This window comes from Dreissena polymorpha, chromosome 14, assembly GCF_020536995.1.
Source record: "Dreissena polymorpha isolate Duluth1 chromosome 14, UMN_Dpol_1.0, whole genome shotgun sequence".
Lineage (NCBI taxonomy): Eukaryota > Metazoa > Mollusca > Bivalvia > Myida > Dreissenidae > Dreissena > Dreissena polymorpha.
Window position 1 is genome coordinate 69,373,779 of NC_068368.1, and position 27,679 is coordinate 69,401,457.

The window sequence follows — 27,679 nt, forward strand, 5'->3', positions numbered from 1 at the left end:
AAACAAACATGTAAATTACAATCAACCTGATAATATCGCAATTCAATTCAATGAGCTACTAGCGTATAAGAGAAAAATCATATATAATTTTCTTCCATCGAATTTCATTTAATTTCCGACTGAAAGAACGTTCAACATAAATTGTAACATAACCTTAACCATGTTTTTAAGCCAATTTTGTTCTTCATATAAGTAAACTATTAACATGAGTACTTTGCTATAGCAAAGATCTATTGCTCTGTTGTATTTATAGCATAGTGGTGATTTTATCAAATTATGACTTGATCCTGCGTTGACCTTTATTAGAACACCTGAATATAATAAAAAAACTTTTGGTACACTTGCACAATTTAAATATTTTTATTTTGGGCTTTAAAGTCTGAGATTTAATGCATTGCATTAAAAAAAGTATTGATAGTAAACTCAAGATATTTTTCGTTTCATGACGCCGAGTACTATATCATTTGTGACCATGCCAACTCACTCCAGAGTTATTAACAGCTACGGTTCACATAAACAATCCGATAGACAATGTTTACCAAGACGTTGTTCTTAACCAATTACATGCAGTGTTTTGTATATAGATCTAGAGGATATCACAAGAAATTATTTATTCAGATTAATTGAACAAAAGATGGTTGTCTCCTTTAACCAACAATGATGAAACATTTCGTAATCTTTTGTTTTAGTGAACTATACAATCATTATACTTCACGGGGCGTGGATTTTCCTTGATTTATTTATCCACGAATTCAACATATACTCATTGCAAAACGACCGACGCAAATACATAACTTTTTCTCAAAATTAGAAATACACGATTTTAGGTGAACACAAGAAAAAAACATTTTTTAAGAAAAACATACGAAATTACAAGCTGTTCAATATAAATAGTTGTAGAGTATTTCAAATCGAACGGTAATATCTTCGCCACGCTCCACGAAAAGCGATGCCGCTTGCTGGAATATTTATAGCGCACAATGTATCGTCGTCTTATATATTTATCGGCATTTAGATATAAAGATTATTTCGACAGCAAAACAGTTTAATAATAATTTTGTGTTGGCTGTATTCCACTTGTCTAATCTCTCGGCCAGAACCGGATGGCCGAGCTTATCGGAGGAAACTATTGAAGAGTAAACATGTAATATAGTCATATATAAGATATGGTAGGAAATTGTTGTTACTCATAGTTATAAGTAAATTTATTATTCTCTATTCTCAAAATACTATTAAAATCTCATCATCTTTATAACCCATATCATCATCATTATCATTATCAAACAAATAATAAACCAAAGACAAAATAGGAGTGAGTGCTTGTATTTGACAGGACTTTCGAATAAAACAAAGAGAGAATACAAATAATATAAAACATAAAATGAATACCTAAATATTCTCCACCACGTTATATACCTCTCGAACTGTGTTTTAACTGAAAAGATACAATTACAAACATTTGTAAAAGCAATAAAATTAATTCAATCAAAATAGGCACACTATGGCCTTCAACAACGGTCAACTGACCACACAAGCCAACTGGCTTATCAACATCAGGCACACTCTGGCCTTCACAAACGGTCAAATGACCACACAAGCCAAACGGCTAATCAACATCAGGCACACTCTGGCCTTCACAAACGGTCAAATGACCACACAAGCCAAACGGCTAATCAACATCAGGCACACTCTGGCCTTCACAAACGGTCAAATGACCAATCGAATAATGCACAAGAGAATTAAACAGATATAATAAAACAATATTTACAAAATTAATGATAAACATTAAAACGGAAAAAAAAATCAAAAAAAAAAAATCATAATCCTTATAATAATAATGACATACTACATAAACCATACCTTTATGTTCTCCAATACTTAATATACCATTCGTACTGTCCAGTTACTGCACTGCAAAAAATAAACTTGCAAAGATTGTTAATTCCATGTGAACATGCTTTTTAAGAAAATAAGTTCAACTCACAAAAGCCAACCGGCTTTCACACATCAGATCAACTTGCTTTAAAAAACGGTCAACTGACCATACAAGCCAACTGGCTTACCAAATCAGGCCAAATGGCCGTAAACAAATTGGTCCAATGACCACAAGGAACATACACACAACACAAACACAGAACTTAATAATACTCAAAAGCATTTCCAAACCATTAATATAATAATATATTATAGTGTCTTTAAATGTGCTACGAACAACACATCATACATTTCAAATCACACATACATTAATAATGACTTTTCACAAATCTAAATTTAGCGACACCGATAATCTGTCTTTCAAAGAATCTTTAACATATCCGTCCTTAGTGGAAACACTTTTTCATCTACCATGCCTTTGCTAAAGTCTATCCACAGTCTTATTATTGGCACTTATAGATGCTCCACCAGCACTAAAAGAATGAAGTCCATATTTAGAAGAAACATAACCCAATAGACTTAACTTCTTCTTAAAACTATCATTTACAGTAGAATAACTTATATGCTTATTATTAGAAATCAATTTGAAACAGTGTTTAACATTACACAAATAAACTGGTCTAAACACATAATCAGTAGATGAACATGCAATATCTGCAACACACAAATACTTTTCAAACAATTTCACAGGTCATGTGTCTGTATTAGTTTTTGCAATCAGAACAGTATTACCCTCTCTTAAAATGTCCGTTTTTGACTTTTCAACTTTAATATCACAATGCGTATCTAAAAATACAACATCTGATCTTTTAACAGACAAAATTTCACTTATCCTAAAAAAAACCAGCATAAAATAAGAAAAAGATTGTAACGCCTCTTAAATACCCCAAAGAACAATCGCTCTCAGAAACAAAAGTGTGATAAAATTTCTTTAATATATCTGATGTAATAGGCTCTTTCTTAACTACCGGCTTTGCAATTCTCCGAATGCACCCAAATAAAATACATCATAATAATCCTAGTAATAATAATAACATACTACATAAACCATACCTTTATGTTCTTCAATACTTAATATACTATTCGAACTGTCCAATTACTGCATTGCAAACAATAATCTTGCAAATATTGTAAATTCTATGAGACTTTCGTTCCAAGAAAGTTCGGTAACCTGACAACACAAGCCAACAGGCTTTCACACACCATATAGAATGGCATTAAAAACGGTCAACTGACCATACAAGCCAACTGGCTTTCAAAATCAGGCCAATTGGCCTTAAACAACTTGGTCCAATGACCACAAGAGACATGCACAAATACCAAACACATTTTACTAATGTTCTCACAATCAATACGTATGTTCTGCTCTTAAAATTAAAACTACCGACTTGACATTTGTTTTTAGGTTCAATTCACCAACACAGACATACTTTAAGCTACTGATCGAACCCTGGCTCAAATTTCCATGGCAATAGCATAAGTTCAAATGATGTACTAGAACACCGTATTAATTTTGATTTACTAATTTGAAAACAACAAAATGCTTAACACACTCAAATACAAAGCTATAGGTACTTGGTCAGCTGCAAAACTCGTAAATTTTTGGAATTTTAACCCATCAAACAAATCTCAAAGAACACCGGTATTGATGCAAAGTTGAATTTCTGTGACTCTAAAAGGAATACATGTACCATCTGAGAATAATCCCTGTTGCTGAACCGTTACTTGTTTTTGTTCAATTAAACGCAAAACCTAGAAACTCATTCATTTTTACGTGCTAAACAATAACCATACTCACTTTCTCTTCTAAATAATATGTATAGACCAACATCATTCGGTATTTATCAAACCTAAAATAATTTCATTCACTCAAAATTCGTTAATGTAGTATTATCCATTCACAAATTACTGTTAACTATTCCTCCTCCTCATCAATAACGTTAGCATCATCATCAACATTTATAACATCATCATCAATAAAAGCATCATTATTAATCTTAACAAGTTATTTTCTAACACATAATTACACACACAAAAAAAAAAAAAAAATTTTTTTTTTTTTTTTTTTTTTTTTTTTTATACCTTTCGAGCTGCCCTCTTACTATAATGTTACACTATTCATTATTTATTCTTCGAACTGTCCAGCTTCTGAAAAAATAAACTTCGCAAACATGTGTAAATGCAATTTCAACATGTGTTTTGAGACATTTTAGTGAATTGACACGCAAGCAAACTGGCTTATACGCATCTGAAAAAATCTGCTTTCAACAAACTGTCAACGGACAACCCGAGCCAACCGGTTAATTTACATAAGCCAATCTGGCCCTTAATAACATACATTTAATGTTCTCCAATAAATATAATATCCTTCGAACAGTACAATCTTAACATTAAATAAAAACAAAAATGTAAATGTAAACGCACGTTTTAACAAATTTGGTCAACAAACTACACGCGCTAACTGGGTTTATCCACATCTGGTCAACTGGCTTTTACCAAAACGATAAGCAAATTACACATGTTAACTTGCATTCAAAAAACGGCCAAACACCATAAAAGCAAAATGTCTTTACACATCAAGCCAACAGGCCACCAAACAAGAACAAAAACTATCACGAAAACAAAATGACTTATATTGCAAATAAATCCGGTCTACTTTTGTTATCATTACAGTACCTAATCTCTAAAAATGCATTTAACTATGACGAAACTAAATTTAACAAAACCGATAAATGCCTTTCATCTAAGTTTAAAACAACAGTCTTATTGTCAACGCTCTTTTCAAACCAAATTTATACCACAGTTTATCCAAAATATCGTAAATTAATTAGCACATATGCATGCACCATTATTGACACCAACCTTGCAGGGAAAACTTAACGTCTTAAATTATTATGAAAAATATAATAACTCTTAATGTTTTAATTCAATTTAGAGAAATTTTTTAATTGTATACAACAATAACATATAAACTGTTTATTCAATATCCAGTGAACGAGATGTAATATATGCACAACACAAACATGTTTCGAAAAAAGTTTACAAGACAAGTCTCTATAGCTGTTTCATAGATGAATATAATATATATTTCAGTAATGTATCGATTTTTTATGTTTCATTCTTAATTCACAATTGGAATACCTGAATAGTTTAAAGATATGTTTGCATAAATTTTCATCCGCTCATTATCATACCACGTCATATATCGCACACAACCATCTAGCTGAATTATAAGGAAAACGGCAGTTAATTGTTATTAATCGTTTGTTGAATTATACGCTTGGAACTAATACACAAACTTGTAACACATGTATTACCATATAAGGTTTTATATCTTAAAAACAATAAAAATAAAGCAAGGTGTTCGTAAAAACATGAGGGAGAGTGATCTAACTCTGCTATCAAAACAACCTGGAGTGACACACTATGTGGCCTTACCTATATATAATCCTACCAGACCATTACATTTGCGACATCTTTTTGAACTTAAATAGTTTCATTGTTACCCAATAATCAAATCAATTGATGTATCTGAATAGTTGGAACTAAACAAAAACAACAGCACAAATAAAGATATGGAGCATGTTATTGAATATACTTATCATTAAAGTTAACAAGGAACACAACCTGTGTTAATTTCAATCGGAATGTTGTTGCCAGTGTTATTACAATAAACAGAACCAACAAGTCTGACCTTTGTTCGAAGTTCCAGCTCACCATTCCGCTTCTAGCAGAGAATCAGTCCTCTCATCGAAAATCTCCTTCCGAATACTATGTATTTCGCAAATGAACGCCTAAACTACTTTATCACCCTTTCGTTTTCTTGCTCCATAACTTTGCCTGTCAAAAACAACCCTCGAATGGCGTCTCACTAGATGTGCAAATCATATATACCCCAAAACGAAAAACTCGTGCGCTTTCGCGCTAAAACATGCACACAAAACCCGTGCATTATACGCGCTAAACCATTACCATAATCTCTCTTCTAAATAACACGTATTAAACCATACTATACCGTATTTCTCAAACCGAGAATAATTTCATTTTTTTAAACATAAGTTATCGATAGAGCGCTGTTGTCGTTTAACAAAAGTATAAGTACAACGCTATTATATTATGACCATGAAAATGTCGAACAGAAATGTTTTATGCAGAACGTTTTAATGATTTTACCGGAACTCAAATCATATCAGCGCGTTATCTTGGAAGATATTAGTTTGTTCCCAATATTTTATGCATGGCTGCATCTGAGAGATTTTGACATACCAAGCTGTGGAAGAGAGAAAAGTGGGCTGTTAGAGATTTTTCCCTTTAACAGATATTATTTACAAGATACATTATCATATTTTACTGTTGGAGATTGTTTGCACATAAGTTCTTTGCGACAAGCAATATCAGACTTTTATAATGGAGTTATTTGTAACACAACAATCATTTATGAGTTACAATATCAAAGTTGGCAGTATGCATGCTTGAGGTTTAGCAATGCGATAATGCGTTGATAACAAACCAACAAAAACATCTTGGCGCAATTTGTCCATATAAGAACGATTGCTGTGTTTTAAAATACTTGCAGTTATTTTTCTGCTAGAGCATAACATGAGCATTGATATACAGCAACCTTGTTCTTGGATGTATGTGCGTAAAGTATCTGAATTCACAGGCTACTCTGGGCGACACTTCACGCACATGTATTAACCCATTTATGCCTAGCGTCCTGAAAAAAGGACATTGCAAACAGCGTAGACCCAGATGAGACGCCGCATAATGCGGCGTCTCATCTAGTTCTGCGCTGTTTGCTTAAAAGGAATTTCTTTATGAAATATTCTAAATATAGAAAAGAATATAATTGACATCCCTAATTTTGGAAATAAATTGATCCAATTTAGAAGGATGGGAGAGTCAACTAGGCATAAATGGGTTAATCACAGTTGTCCCAGAAAGAGGCGTATGTGCCTATTAGTATGTAGTACTCGTAACAAAGCGAGATATTTAATGATAAACAAAATGCGCATAATTATCATGTACACATATTTTATTTCCAGGTTTGAGATAAATAATGACAAATCGCGTTACTTGTTTTCAATTTAATCCGATTTGTCTACTTATTTGCATATTTGTAAGCATCTGTTTCTACTGCAGGCGTAATTTGTCGCACTTTTATGTGTTCTGTAATTTATTTTTTGAATAATAGACAAACATATTGGAAATCACCAGTCTTGCTAATCTGTTAAACTATTGTATTCCGAATGAAATCGTCCATCGATGTGTACAAGAAATAAAGCATCTCACAAATAGTTAACAATTGAGTTAATACCAAAAACAAGACAAAAACGCGATTTTATTTTAAGGAACTTGTTCAGAGATTGGCACATTAGAATCCAAAAAAACATGGATTGCATGTAAATAAGCAGAAGTAACACATTTATCTGAAAACGATTAAACTATCATTTATTTATTGATACTCATTTGTAGAAATCAGAAAAGAAATACGCGTTTGTAAAAACGTTTAAAAAAGATATCGATTAAATTACTGTAAAGCGTCAATAGCCTTCGTGGTTTAATGTAAACCTGTAACATTTGCTCTCCTCGATTAGAGCCCTAGGAAAGGCTTTTAAAACTATTTTCTTGTTAATGTAATTTTTTCAATTCGAAAAATAAGAGTTAAATTAGTAATTATTATTTGAGAACATTTGTCAAAAATACAAAAATATGTCAACAAGCCCCTTAAAATAATGCATTGTGCAGTTTATGCATGCAATAACCTTTCATGAAGTAAATCAGTAGGTGAAAACTGTGTTAAATCGTTTAGTTTCAGTTTGCAATAACTTTGCGATCTAGTTGTTCCACAGGAGAGGCGCTATGTATTGTTCTAGTGATAATGTTTGCCAAAGTGTTGAAAAAGCTTAATCTTTGATTGTTATCGCAACGTTGAAAACAAGAATTTTTCGCGTACACAGCAGGCTCTCGATATCCGAGGAAAAAAGACGATTCTACCTGTAACCTTATGTTGAAAAATATTATAAACATTACAAAGATTGTTTTCAGACGAATGCCATCGTTATTGAGGTAATGTGTCGGGAAGTATATCGGTTTGTGAATTCAATATAAAAACTGAAAACGCGCTAATATTGCTGCATTTTATTTTAAGACAGAGCGTAGAAAACCGTCCCTGCGTTCTATTTGAATTTAGAAAACAGGCTTTGCCAATAGTAATAACAAATCGCAGGTTGCACTCTCTTCCCTTGAGATGACGCAATTTTACCCATATGTACAGGCATTTCGTCTAAAGATGATTATTATAGACAGGTCATTACATTCCACATATAACAGAATGAAGGAACGCCAAGATGTAATCCATCTTTATTAAGAAAAGGTCTTTGCCCTCGCTTGAGGCCGCTGTGTCAATGTTATAATACGAAAAGTAATCGGACATAAAGTACTGTCTGATGGTGGCTTGTCCAAATCTGTCAGCCTAATGTTGACCAGTTTTGGTAGGGACCCGATTGAAACTTAGCGAATGATAGCTTGTCACGAGGTTTAATTAATATGTCTCTACAACAGTACTACAAGAGTCTATAACCTTTTTTGACACATGTTAGATTGATTAATGTCATTTTATTACTGATCGTAATATATAACCGTATACATCAAAGACAAAATGCCTTAGATGTAATTGTGTAACTGAGTAGGTCTGATACCTTGTTCCGTGGTGAATAATGACATGACTGGCGTTTGTTACTTTAGATTGGTATGAAATGACCCTCTCACTGGGAAATGGTACGTTATGTGTCATACCAGATTAACATGTGCAGTTATTGCACTTTACTTACTTTAATAATTCAAATCTACCTGCGGTTTACAAACACAATGACAAGTGCAATTTACTGTATTTAAAGATTATAGCGACAAGTGCGATACAAATTTCAAACCTAGTGACACCTGTGTGATTTAAACTACTACCATAGCGACACGTGCGATTTACAACCACAATGACACGTGCAATTTCAACAATAACCACAGTGACACGCGCGATTTAAACTACGATAATAGTGACACTTGCGATTTAAACTACAAACATAGTAACACGTGCAAATCAAGCTACAACCATAGTGACACATGCGATCTTTCGGATAAGCTCCAGAAAATTGCTGTTGAAAATTTGTAATAAGCCATGTATAGATCATTTCACTTAAATCCAATATTATGCCACAGTCAACCCTCTATTGTAGTTTTGCCATCGCATGCGTTATGCGTTACTATATTGTTAATCAACGAATTGTTGAGTATTTAAACATTCGGCTCCGCTGAAAGGCTAAGCGCGTGGGGTGCATGTAGACCGGAACTGTTCGCCTTTTGTTACGGGCTGATATATTCCCGCTTCAAGTGAAAAGATCGGATTATTGCCCACCGCTGCCACGGACTATTTTCTCACTGGTTATTATCGATAAGAACTCTGATAAGATACTACTTAAACGTTAATGAATATCGTCAAATTTATTGACAGCGCAAGCCAATGTCATAGCTTGATATGATCATGGAGTTTATAACAATGGTTTGCGTTTTTCGGAAGTGTACTTACGCATGCGATTAATACTATAAGATATCTGTAGTGTATGAGAAAGTTGTTTAATTAATACAGTATTTCTACAAATGTCAATGTTGTAATGATTTACATAGTTCTACAGAGTCACGTTGACGAACTGCATGGGCTAAGGTACAGCACGATCCGATAATGTCAATTATGGCTAAAGTACAGCAATACCAAACTAAGGTACAGCAATGCCAAACCTACGAACGAAGCGATAATGTCAGTAATGTGACACAATCATTTGTAATGTGAATGGCATGCGATTCGTAGCTTGTTATATGGAACTCTCAGCTGTAATGTCGTACCTGACATTATGACCATTAAATAGTATTTTAAATTATGTGATCGTGAAATAAGACAACAACAGTTGTTATTCTAATGTTATGGCGAAAGGGTTGTTCGGTACATAACACAAACGTATCAAGAATTGTAACCATGCTGCTCTAAAGTTGTTGTTAAATTCGGTATGTGTTAGAATTGGTGGGTATGACCAAGCAAGTGACAGTATATTTGTCACAGAAGTCTGTCTAACGATCAGAATTCTGTTTGGGACAGCTCTTGTTTCTAGTTTGACCGATATGATGTCATCAGAAATAATTTCGTCGCATTTAAACAAGTAAGTATGAACGACTGCTTTAACCAAAAATAGTTAAAATACATATATTTGATTCCGCTTGTTTTAGTGGTCAGCTCTTGCAACGGAGCCCAACTATCTACAACACACCCGAATAATGCAAGGTTGCTCGCCATAAATATTCATACAGCTAAAATCAGCTTATTATTTTATATTTATCGACACTTTGGATGTTTTTCGCCAAAACCGTCAGTTTAATTGGCATTCTTTGTTCGCCGGCTGTGTGTATTCCGCCCGCCTTATCTCCCGCCCCTGATACTGCGGGTTCGATATCAGAGGAAATCAAAGAAGATTCTTACTGTATAGTTGGCTTGAAAATATAATACATGTAGTAGAAGAATAGTTGTCAGACAAATGCCGTCGATAGAAACATACTGTAAAATCATAATTATTCACGGGACATTAATTTTCGTTGATTTCAGACACTTGCCGTCTATAGAGAGATAATCATATTGAAATCTTATCAGTTTGAGAATAAGATGCAAACACTAAAATAGCAGAACTACGGGCAGTATTGATAACAAGTGTGCGACTATAAGAGAGAACACGGATAAAAAGGCGTCGTTGTATGATAACATGACATATAATGATCATGTTTAGTTTAAACCTATTTATTTTAGCTCGATTGCATCGATAGCATCGAAGGCTTATTGAAACGCTCTCGAGTCCGTTTCCTGGGCCTAGAACCAGTACTTGGCGTCTTACGGATAGACCTTAAGAACGCTCCCACAGTGGGGATCGAACCCAAGACCTCTCGATCGCTAGGCGGACACCATATCCACTACGCCACGGCGACCTTAAAGGATCATGTTTACACAAATCAAATGTGAACACGCGCAAGATTATAGTCTTTATATACTGATATTTATCATGCCAATTTATTTGTGGGCCTACACACTTTTATAGTGATAAAATGCAAACATTCATAATAATCTTCATATTTCACCAAAGATAATGCATTTATAAAGCATTTACATGGAAAAGTGTACAATAAAATTTCCAAACATTAAAATGCTTTTGCTCCGCATGTTTTCATTTTCGATAATTTTATAGTAAAATATAACAGTCTGTCCATCCGTCTGTCCATCCGTCTGTCTGTCTGTCTGTCTGTCCGTCTGTCTGCTTATAATAGTTCAGCTGGTTCCCGGATGCTTTCAGAACTTTTAATTCAAATGTCTAGCCATTGACAAAGTTCATATTATATATCAACACATGATTTTTGTAAGTTGGTTGTCTCCTAAGTGACATGTCATGAAAAAATCTAATTGTCACATGGCTACACATTCTGCCTTAACTGAATGTTCGCTGAGATGAGATTTTATTAAAACACAAAATACAATAAATGCGGATAGTGTCGTCCTATATAAGCCTGTGCGGACTGCACATGCATTAAGTCCGTTTTGCAAAAGAAATGGTCATGTTTATTTAACAGACCCTATCTTTAAGTTGTATTTAACAGACACCTCGTTTCACTATGTCCTGTCTTTTTTGCTGAGATGACACGTGTTTATCAAGATGTACGTCATGATCATGATAGACACGTAATTCCATTGTTGAAAACCGATTGAAGGAACGCTAATATGAAATCCATCTTTATTAAGATAGGTCTTTACTCACCCTTATGGCCGTTTTGTGGATTTGTATAATCGCAAAGTTATCAGGAACGACAATTTGTATAATCGCCAAGTTATCAGGAACGACAATTTGTATAATCGCCAAGTTATCAGGAACGACAATTTGTATAATCGCCAAGTTATCAGGAACAACATTTTCACATCGCCAAGTTATCAGGAACGACAATTTGTATAATCGCCATGTTATCAGAAACGACAATTTCACATAATATTCGTTACGGAGATACTTCGTTTAAACGAAAAATTCCATAAAAGCTAAAACGTTCCGCTTTAATGGCAATTTTAGATTAAAGGAAGTCTCTTCTTAGCGAAAATATTTTTTTTTAAGAAAAACTTAATTAACATGAAAAATTCGATTAAAGCGGAAAGTGTATTCCCTGATTAGCATGTGCTGACTGTTCATGCTAATACGGGACATCAATTGACGAAAATCCATTAAGAACTGTTTTTTCATGAGTCTGGCTCATTTGATTAGCGACCGACAATAGGTCAGAAATAAAAAACGGTACATATATTTCATTCACTGTTTGGACAAATAGTCGGTAATTCTTTTAATGTATTTAAAACAAAACACATAAAAATAATGCCAATATATACATGCATGTTTATATATCGTACACAATATCAAGCGTTAGGAAAATTTTAATGTAAATCTGAACTAAATCAAGGCCACTTTCATACAATAAAAATATCTGCATATATGATACATTTTAAAAATAGCATAAGCAATAAAATAATAGTTTATAGAAAGAAAACACACAAACTCCTCACAGGCGAGTCGATAACATATACAGTTTACTAGATTTTAGTGCTTGTCTCTTGGTTAGACATTCGTTGTTCGAATCTAACTGTCCGATGTTTACCAATGTTGGCCTTTGGTGGTGAGATGTTCGGACGAACTCGACTTTGCGAAATCATTAAATGTAAATAATATGTCCTTCCTCAAAATGTTTCGGCAACGATACGCATTGCTAAGTAAATAGAAATGAGCTGTTATTGTGTAATTAACTCGGTCTGATATCTTGATCTGTAGTTGAGTGGAGTAGATGAAGTCACAGCTGATAGTTCTGATCGTTGAATTAGATTCAATCTGACGTCACAACTGATGGTTCTGATCATGGGAGTAGATTCAATGTGACGTCACAGCTGATGGTTCTGATCATGGGAGTAGATTCAATGTGACGTCACAACTGATGGTTCTGATCATGGGAGTAGATTCAATGTGACGTCACAACTGATGGTTCTGATCATGGGAGTAGATTCAATGTGACGTCACAACTGATGGTTCTGATCATGGGAGTAGATTCAATGTGACGCCCGGTTACGCTGGTATGTGAATTTATTGAACGCTTTAATGACGGACAGGAGGTGCCTGATTAGATTCAAAATGTAATTTCATGTACATAATCTTGGAATTATTTTAAATGAAGCAATGTTAAGTAGATGATGTAAATTACTGATTGCTGAGTTTTAAATAACCGATATTACAACTTTTTAATTAAAGATTATTGAATGAAAGATACATCAAAATTCAAGTACTAAAACATAGTCTCGTCTTAGCGAAAACCTAGTTTCGACGAAAAGTTGCGTCTAGGATTAGCTTGGGTGGACTGGACAAGCTAATCGTGGCCGATACTTTACGCACATTGATTAAGCCCAGTGTTCTCAGAACGCCGCACTCTGTAAGACCAGAACACGCGTATCGTAACTATTGCCTGCTTATATTCCAGAAATAAAACTGAATCTTTATATCACTATTTTATGGCAAAATGACACACTTTATTCTCAAATAAATAGAACGCCCTGAAAAGCATAGTGCCTCTGCTAGAAAGGTCGTAAAAGCTTATTATATATAATATAATACCTGGTATTGTTTCTTATCCATTTTAATCAAACTGTTATTTTTTTAAATATTGCCTTTTTCATGAATGAGCGTGTGCTATCATGGACGGTTAAAATGTATACCTTTTAAACATAATAACATCCGGGCTTTGAAAATGTTATGAGTATTTTAGATCAGTGCTTCAACATTGTATTTAATTTAATAAATTACCTCGAGTCTATTGAACAAGTTGCATGAAAAACAAGTTAAATAATAGCACTGAAATAATATAAAGCATATAGTATATAGGTGTATCCACTGCTTTAAAACAGAATAACAACTATATACTTGATACGATTTAATATTGGATCGCCACATTTTGACACCAAATGCAAATAATGGTAGTTTTAGACATGTTTGATGTCAAGCAATATCTCAAACTTATCTCCGAATCAATCGTAAATCAAACGCTTGTCAGATTTCAATCAAATGCACCTATACAGACAGAAAAAATTAAAAATAAATAGCAACACAACGTCACATTATTTTAGTGTGCGAGCGTCGTAAGTATCGGAAAACTATCAAAGTGATTAGTGATGGCTTTTTAAGTTATTTGTATACAAATAAATACGGTCCATCTATGAAATATAGTAAAGATTGGATCTCCAAAACCATCTCGTAACTTATTAGAGATTAAAATTCGCAAAAATACAAGCAACATTGAAAAGCAGGGATTCGGCAGTGAGATTTCGACAAAACCACCATTGTTCAATTCAAGCACCCAAAACTTTCATAATTTATCATATTCCACAATGAAATGCCCACAAAGGTTGCAGATAAACATAGTAATACAATAAATAACAACACAAAACATATGGGCGATCGCTTAATTTCTTTTGAACCAAAAGAGAAAAGAGACTGTTTAGAAATTGGCACTACTTTCGACGGAGGGATACACATAACTTAGTGTAATTTTACCTAAACTAACCTAAACTTGTAAGAAAGCGCTGTTTCTACAGAAAATTACCAAACAAACTAGGCGTAAGGCAGATTATAAATATGTTGCATCCACAAAACATTAATAAGCTCTGCTGCTCCTTTGAAATACTTTAATACAAAAAATAAAGATATATTCAGGGATACGTTCAACAGCATCCAATTTTTTCTTGTTCACAACGTATTTACTGTATAACTATATAACAAAGATATTTGTTTGCTGATATTTATTTGTGCTCATTGCCTATTCCCGGCTTGTAATCTTAAAAATGGCAGCATGTTTGGTTGAAGTGTAGCGATGCGAGCAATGTGGTGAAAGGAAACCGATTGAAAAATATGAACGCAAAGTGGCTATGATTGGAACATCGCTGTTTGAAAGTAAAATAAAATGAGCTAGCTGACTCGAAGAGCAGAGCATGAACCGTGTGGCTATTTTAAAGTATTAAATTGACTGTTAGATTGGAACACGGGTTTTCGTATTGTTAAATGATATACCTATAATCGCCAATGTTCCGAGATATAACGCGGCAAATGTAACTCTGTCACAACCCAAATTATTTCAATAGACGCATGAAGTTTCTAGCCTGCTTTAGAAGTTATAAATCAAACTCCCCTTTATGTCCTCTAGATTTTTGTTCCATTGAAAACCTCACATAAACTTCCCGTGATGTCAGAAAAAAAGTCGAAACACAGGCTTTGCTATTGGTGCATTATCTACATTAAAAAAGGCACTAAAGGCTACCAAGGTAGCACGTGAGATCGTTTTGATTAATTGCAGGAAATTTGTTAGTGACATTTTTTATTTAGCTGCTAGATAATGATCATATAATTTAAAGCATTGTTTTGCAAAATTTATCCCACTGAAATGGTTCCGATAACGCTTCGGTTCTTCTGTTGATGATCTGTTCAACAACACATAATTAATTAGCCTCGCTCTTGGAAAAACAGGCTTAATGTTTATACGTTAAGTTTTGTCACAGATTAGCTGCGCAGTCCGCAAATACGTATCAGAGACGACATTTTTCGCTTTTATTTAATTTTTAGTTGTTTGGAACAGCTAATGTTAGTTATAAAAAGTCAAGTCAGTTCCCTCTTAACCACGATTAACCCGATAACTGCCGCATCTGCCATATCCGCACGAGAAAGAGTTGTATAATTTATGCAAGAGGTTTTAGTTCTTCAACTAGATTTATTCACAAATCGAACCATAATGTGAATATCATGTTAAATGGAATATTTTTTAACAAATCGCATGTAGAAAAAAATAAAATAAACAATGCTTGTATTATACGTGTCGCGGAAGAGAATGTTTATGAATGATTAAAATAGTCCACTATCTGATGCGTCTTAATGACGTTGTATGTTTGCTCAGCACAGGTCATTCATAATCTGCGGCTATAAATATATGCGGGTAAATGAAACTTCTGCTGATAAACAGGAATAGTGGGATGTTTCGTATTCTTTTTCATAGTGCATGCAACCACAGCGGGGTTAAATTTGATATGTCTGGGAAACGTTCTTTTGTTCTCAACAGATCGCGGCGATTTTTTGTATTCAACAACGCAATAGAAGAAGGTTTAGTGTGTTTACATTAACAGTTCTCAATTTATAAAATGTTGAATATGAGTTCACCAATTACTATAGGTATACTATAGACATCAACAAAAGTGCTTTATAATCGCTAAAAGCGTACATAAAAAACAACTAAATAGAACAATAAATATATCTTAAAGAGGTAGTCGGCGTAAATGCTGACCTTGAAATAAAGTTTGCAATTTACGTTTGTAAATAATACAATTCAAATCAAAAGTTTAACTTTTGTGTTTTTTCATCTGTTGGTCGCATATTCACCGCATGAAATGTTTGTTATCATTGTCAAATAGATATTCATACGTGTCTGCTGACGTTATGTAAAAATCATTTAAGGTGAAGAGCTGGGTAAAACAGCTTTGCCGAAAAAGCGCATTAGTGCTCTATACCCAAGTTTAGGTCAGAGTTGTTGACACCGTGTGAACTGCAAGGGTAATAAGTGATGCATAAACAACAAAGTACGGGTCAACAGGGCTGTCTGTGTGACTACCTAATTCGTGAGTAAAAAGTATTGCTCGCAGATTTATTTTGCATTTATTTTCATCAATTATCTCATTGCATATTTTGAATTTGTATATTGTGTCAAAAATCTAAATTGTTGTAAAGGGAATTTCCATCAAGAAATTATATTCTTAGTGAGATAGGTATTCGATATTCCAACAATATTCATTTGATATAATGGTGATTGCACATTTTCTTTATATTCAGTTCTCATTACCATTTTCATCATACTGTCTATGCTTTCAGAACGTCAAAAAGGCCATGTTGTTGTTATTTTGTCTAAGTTATCTCTATAAAATAAATAGGATGATAAAAAGTGAACACACATCTCGACCCGTGCGTTAAGACACAGTCCTTATAAATTTGAATGCGCACATGAAATGTTCTCGCTATGTTTCACCTCCCAGCGCAAAGAATCTTCGCTGCCGATTACACTTTTCAATTTCCAGTATTAAAAGCTGACAATGTTAAATAAGATACGAAACTTTCCGTCTTAACTGGAATTTCACTAAGAAGAGAGATCATTTAAACGGAAAAATAAAAATAAAAATATGTTAATCTGAGACGATACTTTACGCACATGCATTAAGTCCAGTTTGTAGAGTGAGGTTCATTTGTATTAAACATACACTGAAAAGCAAATTGCAATTAACAGAAACCGAGTGTCACTATTTATTTTGTGTTTTGTTGTGACTTTTTCGCCAAGATGTACTCACTTTCGTCTCGACGTGATTAGGATAGACACGTCATTACATTTTAGTTAAATAACCGAATAAAGGAACGCTAAGATGTAATTCATCTTTATTAAAATTGGTCTTTTCTCACATTCCATGCCGTTTGACGGATTTGTAATACGGCCAAGTAATCGGATATAAATCACTGCCTGACTAAGGCTTGTGCAAATATATCAATCAGATCTTAACAAAAATTGGCCTCTGTTTTCGTTCGCATTTCGGACGCGATAGAAAAAACGCCAGCAAGATTACATCTCACAAACTGTATTTAACATTTAGCCATATGCGTATTATCTGAGTACATCGGCTTCTTTAACTGAGACTTCATAAGCGAAGAGTTTTTTTTTTTTTTTAGAAAAGGCTTAATTTACATTTTTGTATATAAACGCGGGAACTGTTCACTATGCCGACTGCATTTAATATATTTTAGCTGCTTCTTGCATGGATACGACTTAGATGCCAAGACAAAATGCGTAATACATGTTATTATCTATTTGACGGCGCTTACGCGTGTTTACTCAGATGTACACACTTTTATGGCAAGCGGTTCGACGCATAAACCCAAGAAACTAGGCTTCTCATGAGAACCTAGGTTCTCAGAATGAGAACCTAGGTTCTCGCTTGAAGATTGCACATGGCTTCAAGAACCCAAGTTTTCAAATGAGAACCTAGGTTCTCATGAAAAACATAGTTTCTTGGGATTATGCGTCGAACTGCTTGCCATATCCGTGATTTTCATTTGGGAACCATAGGTTCTCTGAGGACCTAGGTTTTCAGAGAACCTAGGTTATCATAATGAGAACCTAGGTTCTCATGAGGACCTAGGTTTTCAGAATTACGCGTCGGACGGCGTAAACTTGCTCGTTTGGAATACGGTACACATATTACTCAGGGCGCAGGATCAATGGGGTTCAAATATGAGTACATACGAGCTGGACAGAATGAAAACACGCCGTTAAGAACTTTATTTTTGCAGATATCTCATGTTATTGAAATATGTTTGCAAAGTCTTTAGTGCATAAGTTTTTCTTGCAGTGTTGCCGATATATTACGATTGAATAATACATTATTACACATTATCAATAGAGATAAAACTTGTATTTATACCATCATGATTGCTTACTATATCACAGACATACTTAAAATAGAAAACTGAACCGTACAGTCGTTTGAGGCCCGAACAAGGGAACTGAATATCTGAAACTCATTTAATGCTATAATTATGTATCATGTAACGATCGATCTGAATTTGTTTCAATTTTTAGTCTCAAAATAATATTTACAATTAAAGATGTATTTCATAAAGAATTTATTTTTTATTAACGTGTTCAGATCAATGTCGACCGATTACCGGTACTTTACTAATTTCATTCCTCGAGAAGTTTCCTACAAGGTTCGTTGTATATTACTTAGCATTGTCTGAACATTGTTCAAAAAATGTCCTTGGGGAGTAACATTCACTGCTTCACGTCTATTGCTAATCATTCTACATGTATGCCGCCAGCGTGTACCAAGCAATGGGAGACAACTGGAGGTTAATTATGGCGAGCGGTTCGACGCATAATCCCAAGAAACTAGGTTTCTCATGATAACCTAGGTTCTCATGAGAACCTAGGTTCTCATTTGAAAACCTTAGTTTACGCTTGAGAACCTAGGTTCTCATGAGAAACTAGGTTTTTCAATAGAACCTAGGTTCTCATAGACACATAAAACTTAGGTTCTCATGAGAACCAAGGTTCTCATGGGAACCTAGGTTCTCATGGGAACCTAGGTTCTCATTCTGAGAACTTAAGTTCTCGTTTGGTATCCTAGGTTTTCACAACAACCTAGGTTCTCATTTGAAAACCTAGGTTCTCATAAGAACCTAGGTTCTCGTTTGAAAACCTAGGTTCTCAGAATGAGAACATAGGTTCTTATGAGAAACATAGTTTCTTGCGATTATTCGTCGAACCGCTTGCCATACACTTTCGTCTTAATGTGATTATAAAAGACAAGCCATTACATTCGTCTTTTAGCCGATTGAGAGCACGCTAAGATATAATCCATCTTTATTACGATATGTCATCACTTGCGGTTCAGGCTTTTGTATTTGCAATGATATACCACACAGTAATCGGATACAAAGCACTGTCGGACAAGCGTTTTGCGAATGTATCACTCCGACTTTGACCAATGTTGGCCTTTTGTGGTGAGAGGTTCGGACGTGTTTGACTCAATTGAACCAGACCGCGAGATGGCCTGTGACAAACTAGACTTTGCGACATCATTAAATGGGCAATTTGAAACAGTCCTTATAGCTCCGTTTTTTTTTCAAATATGCCATGTTTTCGTATGCTCGCCTTTGGGATGTACGAAGGCGAGAATGTGTCCTAGCATCATTATTTCGCTAATTTGTTCCTTGCTTATTGCACTTGTAATCTAACATTTAAACACTTTGACGAAGTGAAACTCCAGCTGCTGAAGCAGTATTGCATTCTTTTTATATACAATTGTGTGGTCCTTTATTTATGGCAAGTGACCCATTGCCAAAACAGTACGAAACAGCACAATACGAAACAACATACACACATATACGAATAAAGCCGGGGTGACCGCCTTGGAACGGTCAATTCAAAGCACTGGGGCGTAAACCGGGTTTATAGCGCTCAACCTCAAACATAGCCCGGCACTATTCATGATACATATACATGTTAATAAAATTAAAACTTATAGCATTACAAAAAAAAAAAACAATACTTAAAGGGAATTAAATCGCATTCAATTTAATTACCGTTTAATTACTCGATGGTAGGAAGGAGACCAATACAACAGAGTTACAACTTGTTGATAATCGACGAATATAAAAAAAACGAAATACTGTTTTATCGTTATTATTCGCGTAATATGCATTTTCGTTGATTTCGTGTGTTGACTGATAAACGAATTTAAGACACATGCATATTGAAAAATAACCGACGCATATTTCTCTTGGTTACTCTCAAGTCGGAAATCCACGATAAGTCATATTTTGAAAACAACGCAAAATTCCAGACAACGAATTATAATGATTTTACACTAGTGTAGTTGTTCTTCAAGAATTTGCTATCCAGTATAATGCCTCTTCTAAATATGCTGTATGTTTATAACATACTGACGTTAACCCATCCATCAGGGGTTGTACATGCCTCGAAAAGTGATCTTTAGCTTTAAATCAACCTCTAAATCGATCGGACAGGCGGTTAGCTAAGTAGAGCCGCATTCTACGAAAACAGGACTAAGTACATGTGAATTATGTATCGTCCCCGATAGGCCTGTGAAGTGTGCAACAGCTAATCAGGGACGACACTTTCCGCTCTTATAGCATTTTTTTGTGTAGCGAAAGCCCAGTTTAGGCGGATCGTGTCGTCCCAGACTAACCTGTGCGGATTGCACAGACTAATCTTAGAAGACCCTTTAAGCAGATGCATTAGGCGCACATTTCCCAGAACTCGGCTTATTATAAGACAATAACACTCGTATATTAACATTTGCCTGCTTATCTTCCATAAATTAAACTGAATCTTTATATCGCTATTTTACGGCAAATGGACACACTTTATGATTGATTTTTAAAGAAATAGAACACCATTTTAATTCATAGTAAAACACATTATAAATAATATAATACTGGATTATACTTGTTCATAAGCAAAGATGTATGTGCAGAGTTTTTAAACTGTTTTTTTTTCTTTAAAAAGCTTGTCTTTTTATTAATGAGCGTGTTGTCATGGGCAGTTAAAATGTATAATGGCATTCCGGCTCTTGAACGGCTATGATACTTTGTTCGATTAGTGCTTCAACGTTGTGTTTAATTTGATTTTCTCATTGAGTCTATTAAATAAATGCATGAAACACTAGTTTAAAAAGCAGTGATTTGTAATATAGAAAACAATGAAATTCAAGAAAGTTCTTACTTTTATAACAGAACACCAACTAAAAACATGCCATGATTAAATATTGGATCGACGAAGTGGCACGCCCAATGAATGGTCGTTTTAAACCTGTTTGACGGCAAGCCATATCTCACACTTATCCAAGAATCCATCGTTAACCAAACGCGTGTCTAAAATATTTCAATAAAATGTACCTTTGCAGACAGAAACATTAAAATATGATACCAGAACGTGACGCGTGAATCAATCTCTACACACATAATTTTAGTATACCAGTGTCGTATGTATAGGAAAACTATAAAAGTGATAGGGGATTGGTTTGTAAATTATAAATATACAAAGATATACGGTCCATCAATGAAGGATTTAAAACTAGCTTAGTGCAATGTATCAAAAGAAATTGTCAAACTAACTATAAGTAAGAAAAGGTAGTAAATATTGCTTACAGCATCTGAATACTGAAACATAAAAACATTTAAGATATGTATAAGGATACGTTCTACATCATCCATTTGTTTCTTGAAAAGAACGTTATTTTCTGTATAACTATATCACAAACGTAAATATAAGATGGGTTTTTTGCTGTTTCCTACTTATTCACGGGTTGTAGTATCATATACTGTAGGATGTTTGATTTATGTGTAATGATGCAAGACCTGCGGTGAAATAACATCAATTGCAAAATATGAACCCTATACTGATATAAATGGAACATCGCTGTTTGATTGTAAAATGCTTGAGCTAACTAACTCTTTGAGCTAACCATGAAATTAAAATTTCGATTTCACTATAAGATTGGAACACAGATTTTCTCTATAGTAAATGATAAACGTATGCTCGCCAATCATCCGAGATGTGACTCTGCAATTGCATCACTGTCGCAACCCAGCTGTATGCATCTCCAATACAATGAATTTAATTGGCGCGTGACGTGTAGAGTTCCCTTGATAAATTATAAATCAACACCCGTTCATGTTCCATAGTTTTTTGTTACATTTAGACCCTGACAAATACCGTCCCGTTCTGATAGAAAAACCTCGAAGCACTGGCTTTACTATTGGTGCATTGTCTGAACGAAAAAGGCGCAAATGGATGCCATAGTAACACGTGAGATCGTTGTGATTAACTGCACGAAATATGTTATTGAAATGTACTGATCAGCCACGTAGTATCATATTTATAGCGTATTTTGCAAAATTTCTCCCACTTGTATGGTGCCGATAATGCTCGGGTTATACTGTTTCTGATTTGTTCAACAACAAATAATTTATAAGCCTCGCTCTGTGAAAGCCAGGCTTAATTTATATGCGTTAAGTATCTACAAAGAATAGTCTGTGCAGTCCGCACAGGCTAATAAGGGACGACACTTTCCTCTGTTATGGAATGATTCGTTTACAGGAACGAATATCCTGTTTAGGCTGATTAAGGACGACACTTTACGCGTGAATTAAGCCTCCTTTTCTCATTTCGTTGCTCATATAAGTTATATCCTAACTAGGTCAGAGATTCTGGTTTGAACTAAGTGCATTACACCAATAGCGTGTTGTGTCAATATTATCGGTAATCTGCGCTGGTATTTTATGGCAACCATGTCTTCCCGTACACAAGGCTCATGAATGGGACGATTGTTGGTTGCTGCACTTATGAAATTTTATTGCTATTGTTTTCCTTCCTGCGCAAAGAAACTTCGCTGCCGATGCAAATTGCAATGTCGAGTATTAAACGCTGACAATATTTAACCTTAATGTCAACTTAAAGAGTGATGGATCGATGGGCTAAATTTTTTGATCTGACATTTTTGTCAGACTAATAACGGAATAGTCACGAAACGACGGTAAATTGCCTAATTAATAGTTACCTGGTTTTACTCATAAAGCAAATGATCGGATGGCGGTTTTATTTTATTAAACTATTCTGTTTTGGTTACCAAATGACAGGTTTATGCTTAAATTGTTTTATTGTGGGTAACAAAAGGTTTGATTTTAGTTTCTTACTTGACTCTGGTTGTGTCTGGGTTTATAAGGGTGTTATGTTCGATTTATACCTGGCTTTGCAGACTTATTTAAAGCGCTTATATTTATCAATTACCAGTTATAGTTTTAACAAATAGGAAATACTGGCTTGGTGATATTATGTATCAATTGTCATCCCATTAACAGGACATATACTTGTCTAAGTGTTTCATTTGTAATTACGAATAACTGCAGCTCTGATGTATCAATTAGCACATGGGTCTCGTTCTGCGACAACTGAGCTTAATTGATGGGCGTAGATAAGGCTTATCTTATCGGGGACGACATAATCAGATTTAATGGAATGTTTCGTCTAAATCGGTTAACGACTTTCCTGTGCAAACGGAAAGCGCTGTCTCGGATTAGTCTGTGCATACGATACTTCCCGCCCATGCATTAAGTCCAGTATTCCCAAACGATGCTCATATTCTCTAACATTTGGGTGATGGTTTTAAATAGTTGAATTCGCATGATAAAATCTTGAGAAAGGAAGGTAAATACCAATAATAGTAAAATTTATGGAAGGAAATATCCGCCAGTCCATGCATGATGTTAAATGACATCCTCATTGTAACTACTAGCATATGCTTTCTGATACATGGTAGTTGCATTTTGCCTAGTTACATTTGCAATGCAATCACTTCATCTCGTTGTGTGTGTTGTTCCGAGTTTATTTTCAGGTCCCACGTCCATTCACTGAGTCATTTTAGCTGGACCTGCCCCTGTGACCTTTCAGGGGTTTCACCTCAATGTCACATATTGATAAGTTTATTATTACTTCATATATATCTTTATTTCGTGTGTTATTGACAACTGCAGTTAAACTTTTGGAATTTGTATTAATGCTTATTCTAACGGCGTTCTTTGTTTAACTATGTGCATTTGGCTATGTTGCTACTGAATTTAATAAGCTGTTAATATCTTTGTGGATCTATTTTACTTCTTCGAGTCGATTGCTATCGCGTCTCTGATTTAGAATTAGTCTTCGGTTTTGCATACACCGCCGTTATAAATAGTTCACAATGCGAAAATGGGAACCAGTACTAAAAAAACTAATTCCAGCGCAAATTGCAGCGTAAATTACTATTGCCGGGAGATCACCATTCTATACATAGATGGTGACGTCACTACGTTATGAAAGTGCTTCAACCTACAACTTTGAAACGTCATATGTAGATGCACCTTGATGAGTTCTACACGCCACACCCATTTTAGGGTCACCAGATCAAAGGTCAAGGTCATTGTGACCTCTAAAAAAGAATTCTGTCAAGCTTTCATTTATTCAAAACTGCACCCGCAGCCGAGCATGGCACCCGTTATGCAGTGTTCTTGTTTGAACAATTATGAGATTTTTAATAAATAGCAAACAACTTTTTTGTCATTGGATATATCGAGGGCTGAACGGAAGTCTGTTGTAACTCATATTAAATAAAGAAGGAGAGACTGCAGTTTTCCGTTCAGCCCTCGATATTTCTTAATTTAACGGGCATTGCTTTAACATTTGAGTCTGGCTCTGGGAAAATTGGACTCAATGCATGTGCTCAAAACGTTGTATCAGATTATCCTGTACCGTCAGCACAGGCTTATCAGGGACAACACTTTCCGGCAGAAACTTTTTTATCAAAAAAATTCCATTTAGCGAACATTGCATCACTGATTTGCCCTGATTGACACTTGACACACATGCATAAGACACATTTTTTTCAGACCGAGGCTCAATTATGTTGTTGTTTTGTGTCTTTTAATGACTGTGGATGAAGCCATCCATCATGAAATAGCGTGTCAAAATAATCTTAATACTGAATAACCTTTTTTACTATTTTATAAGAAAATATATGTATTACATGGCATTCTGGGTAAATAAATATAAGAATGAAACACACATTACATACACATCATCTGATAACAAAGTGTATCCCACACATACTGCTTATGATTAGACATTTGCAACTTTACCATGATCATTTAATTGTTTTCAAAACAATCTATAAACTCGTGCAATAACAGTTAAAAACCTACATATACATGTCAGATTGCAATAAATAAACTGATTGTTACCTGTCATTTTGTTTGCCAAACTTTTTTACACGTGTTAACTTCTTTCATGTAAAAAAAGTTATATATGGAAAACATTTTTGGTAGAAAATTATATTGTTGCTTTTGTTCACCTTTTACTTATAAAAGACAAAGATAAGTGTGGAAAAGCACATAACCTGATTAAATGCTAGAATTCAGGGTCCTGTCTTAACAAAGATCTTATGATACTTGTTGGTTATGACTGAACCACATAAGCTAATCTGGGACGAAACTTCACACACACGCATAAACCCAATTTCTACCAAACGCGGCTCAATTTGACTGAATACCAGGTCTACTTAACCTAGGCTGTTCACTGCAAACAAATTATCACTTATGTCTAAATGTCAGCACAACAAAATAGAATGGCAAGACTTTTTACTAAAAAACTACACCCTTGAAATATAGCAAGAACATAGCTGCTAACCAATCTACAAGATGTGTAAATAAGATAGGCCTTATTAAGAAACGTTAAGTATATGCAATTGTATAACTGATAACTTATTATAGTTATTATCCTTGGATTTAAGGACAAAAAAACATTTTCATTCTAAAACTGATACCAGCAGAGTTACCGGTATAGCCTTTGCCGTTTGAACCTGACTTAAGTCGATACACATGTTTATTTGTATACAGTACTTATACGTGCCGTGTTGTGGAATCTGATTTTCTGTATTGCAGCAATGTCTTTACCCAATTGGAAAAAGGACGGGTACACTTGGTTTTTTTTTTGATTATTCAAAAGTGTTTGAAATATCCAAAACTATGGAACTCAAACCATAAACCTTTTAGAGTTAGCTGCTAAAAGCATTTTTCGTCATCATCAATTATGTAGGGGGTTTCCAGAACAAATTGAAAGTACAGGAAGGTCTTGTTAACAATAATTAGGAAGTATTCAATAATAAATGACTTCTTTAAGTTTGCACAGTAAAATAAGATGTAAATTCATGAATATTATGAAACAATAGAAAACTTTACATTAACAAGCAATGTGTTTGTCAGAAACACAATGCATCCTAATGCGCCGCTATGAAGCCATATATTTGACCTTTGACCTTGAAGAATGACATTGACCTTTCACCACTCAAAATGTGAAGCTTCATGGGATACACATGCAATCCAAATATCAAGTTGCTAACTTCAATATTGAAAAAGCTATTGCAAAAGTTTAACCAAGGTGACAGACACATACAATGACAGACATACACATACAGTGGCAGACAGACAGGCCTAAAACAATATATCCCCGATCATTCGATCTGGGGACATACAAAAGAATTAGTGTGGTATAGACTGTAGTTCCAAAATATCTAGCACAGGACTCTTTAGTGATGCCTACCTGATTACACCTGGGTGTAATAGTCCAGTGCTGACACTGCCACAGTTCCTGTATTTGCATGTCCCTTCTCCTTCTTTTACTGTCGGGTGCAAACATTGCCGTTGCAGCACTAGTGCTACTGACAGAGGTTTCTGATGCAGGTGCTGGTATTGTGTACACCTGTCACTTGTGTTGGCAATCAACAAATCTGCTGCCTGCCTTAAAAGAGCAGCTGCTCTTTGCTGTTGGCTCATATCTGCAAATGTTTCCACGTACATTATTTTTTATTTATAAAAAACAAGTCACCATTATGTAGTATAATGATAGATTAGAGAGATAATAACTGTTACGTAGTCAGATATTACACTTGCTGATCTAGTTTCTATACTTTTTTACAGAAATATGAGCTTATCTGCTTTGATCATCCAAGTAGCATCTTTATGGGACATCTTCATCCCCCCAATTATCCTACATGTACTAACATCTTGATGTGTTTGTTCGTATGGTGTTTATGCCCGTGTATTTAACTTACATTAAGACAAATATTCACTAAATTATGCTTTCTGGGTTTCACCAGTACTAGGCCAGGGCTCTGCAGTCTCGCCAGAGGAAACTCCCATGAAAAAAAAATCAGCACCGCATGTGAGGATCATACCCAGGAGCCCTGAGTTACAAACCGTAAATATTAACTGGGCCACTGAGCTATACATTATAGATGCAAAGAAAAACAAGATCGATCTATCATTTAAGTCTATAAAAGACAAATCTGTATTTAATGTGTCTGTTTGAAGACACCAATAAGGTAACTGTTCAACCCGTACTGTGGTCAACTCAAACCCATTTTGGTCAACTTATACCTGTTTTTTTGTCAACTAGTACCTATCCAAAGTCATCTCGTACCTAATATACAGAAATAGGTGTAAGA

General features: G+C 34.7%; 1 protein-coding gene and 1 long non-coding RNA gene across 2 annotated transcripts in view; one reads left to right on the forward strand and one right to left on the reverse strand.

Moving 5' to 3' along the window:
• LOC127859076 (gastric inhibitory polypeptide receptor-like) overlaps positions 1–27,679 on the forward strand; it is a 77,036-nt gene that overhangs the window by 26,163 nt on the left and 23,194 nt on the right. The window lies entirely within an intron of this gene.
• LOC127859077 (uncharacterized) lies at positions 1,213–5,983 on the reverse strand. The gene is made up of 3 exons (XR_008039269.1): positions 4,018–5,983; positions 1,861–1,911; positions 1,213–1,435 (listed from the first exon to the last, which is right to left on the reverse strand). It is a non-coding gene; the product is annotated as an uncharacterized LOC127859077 (long non-coding RNA).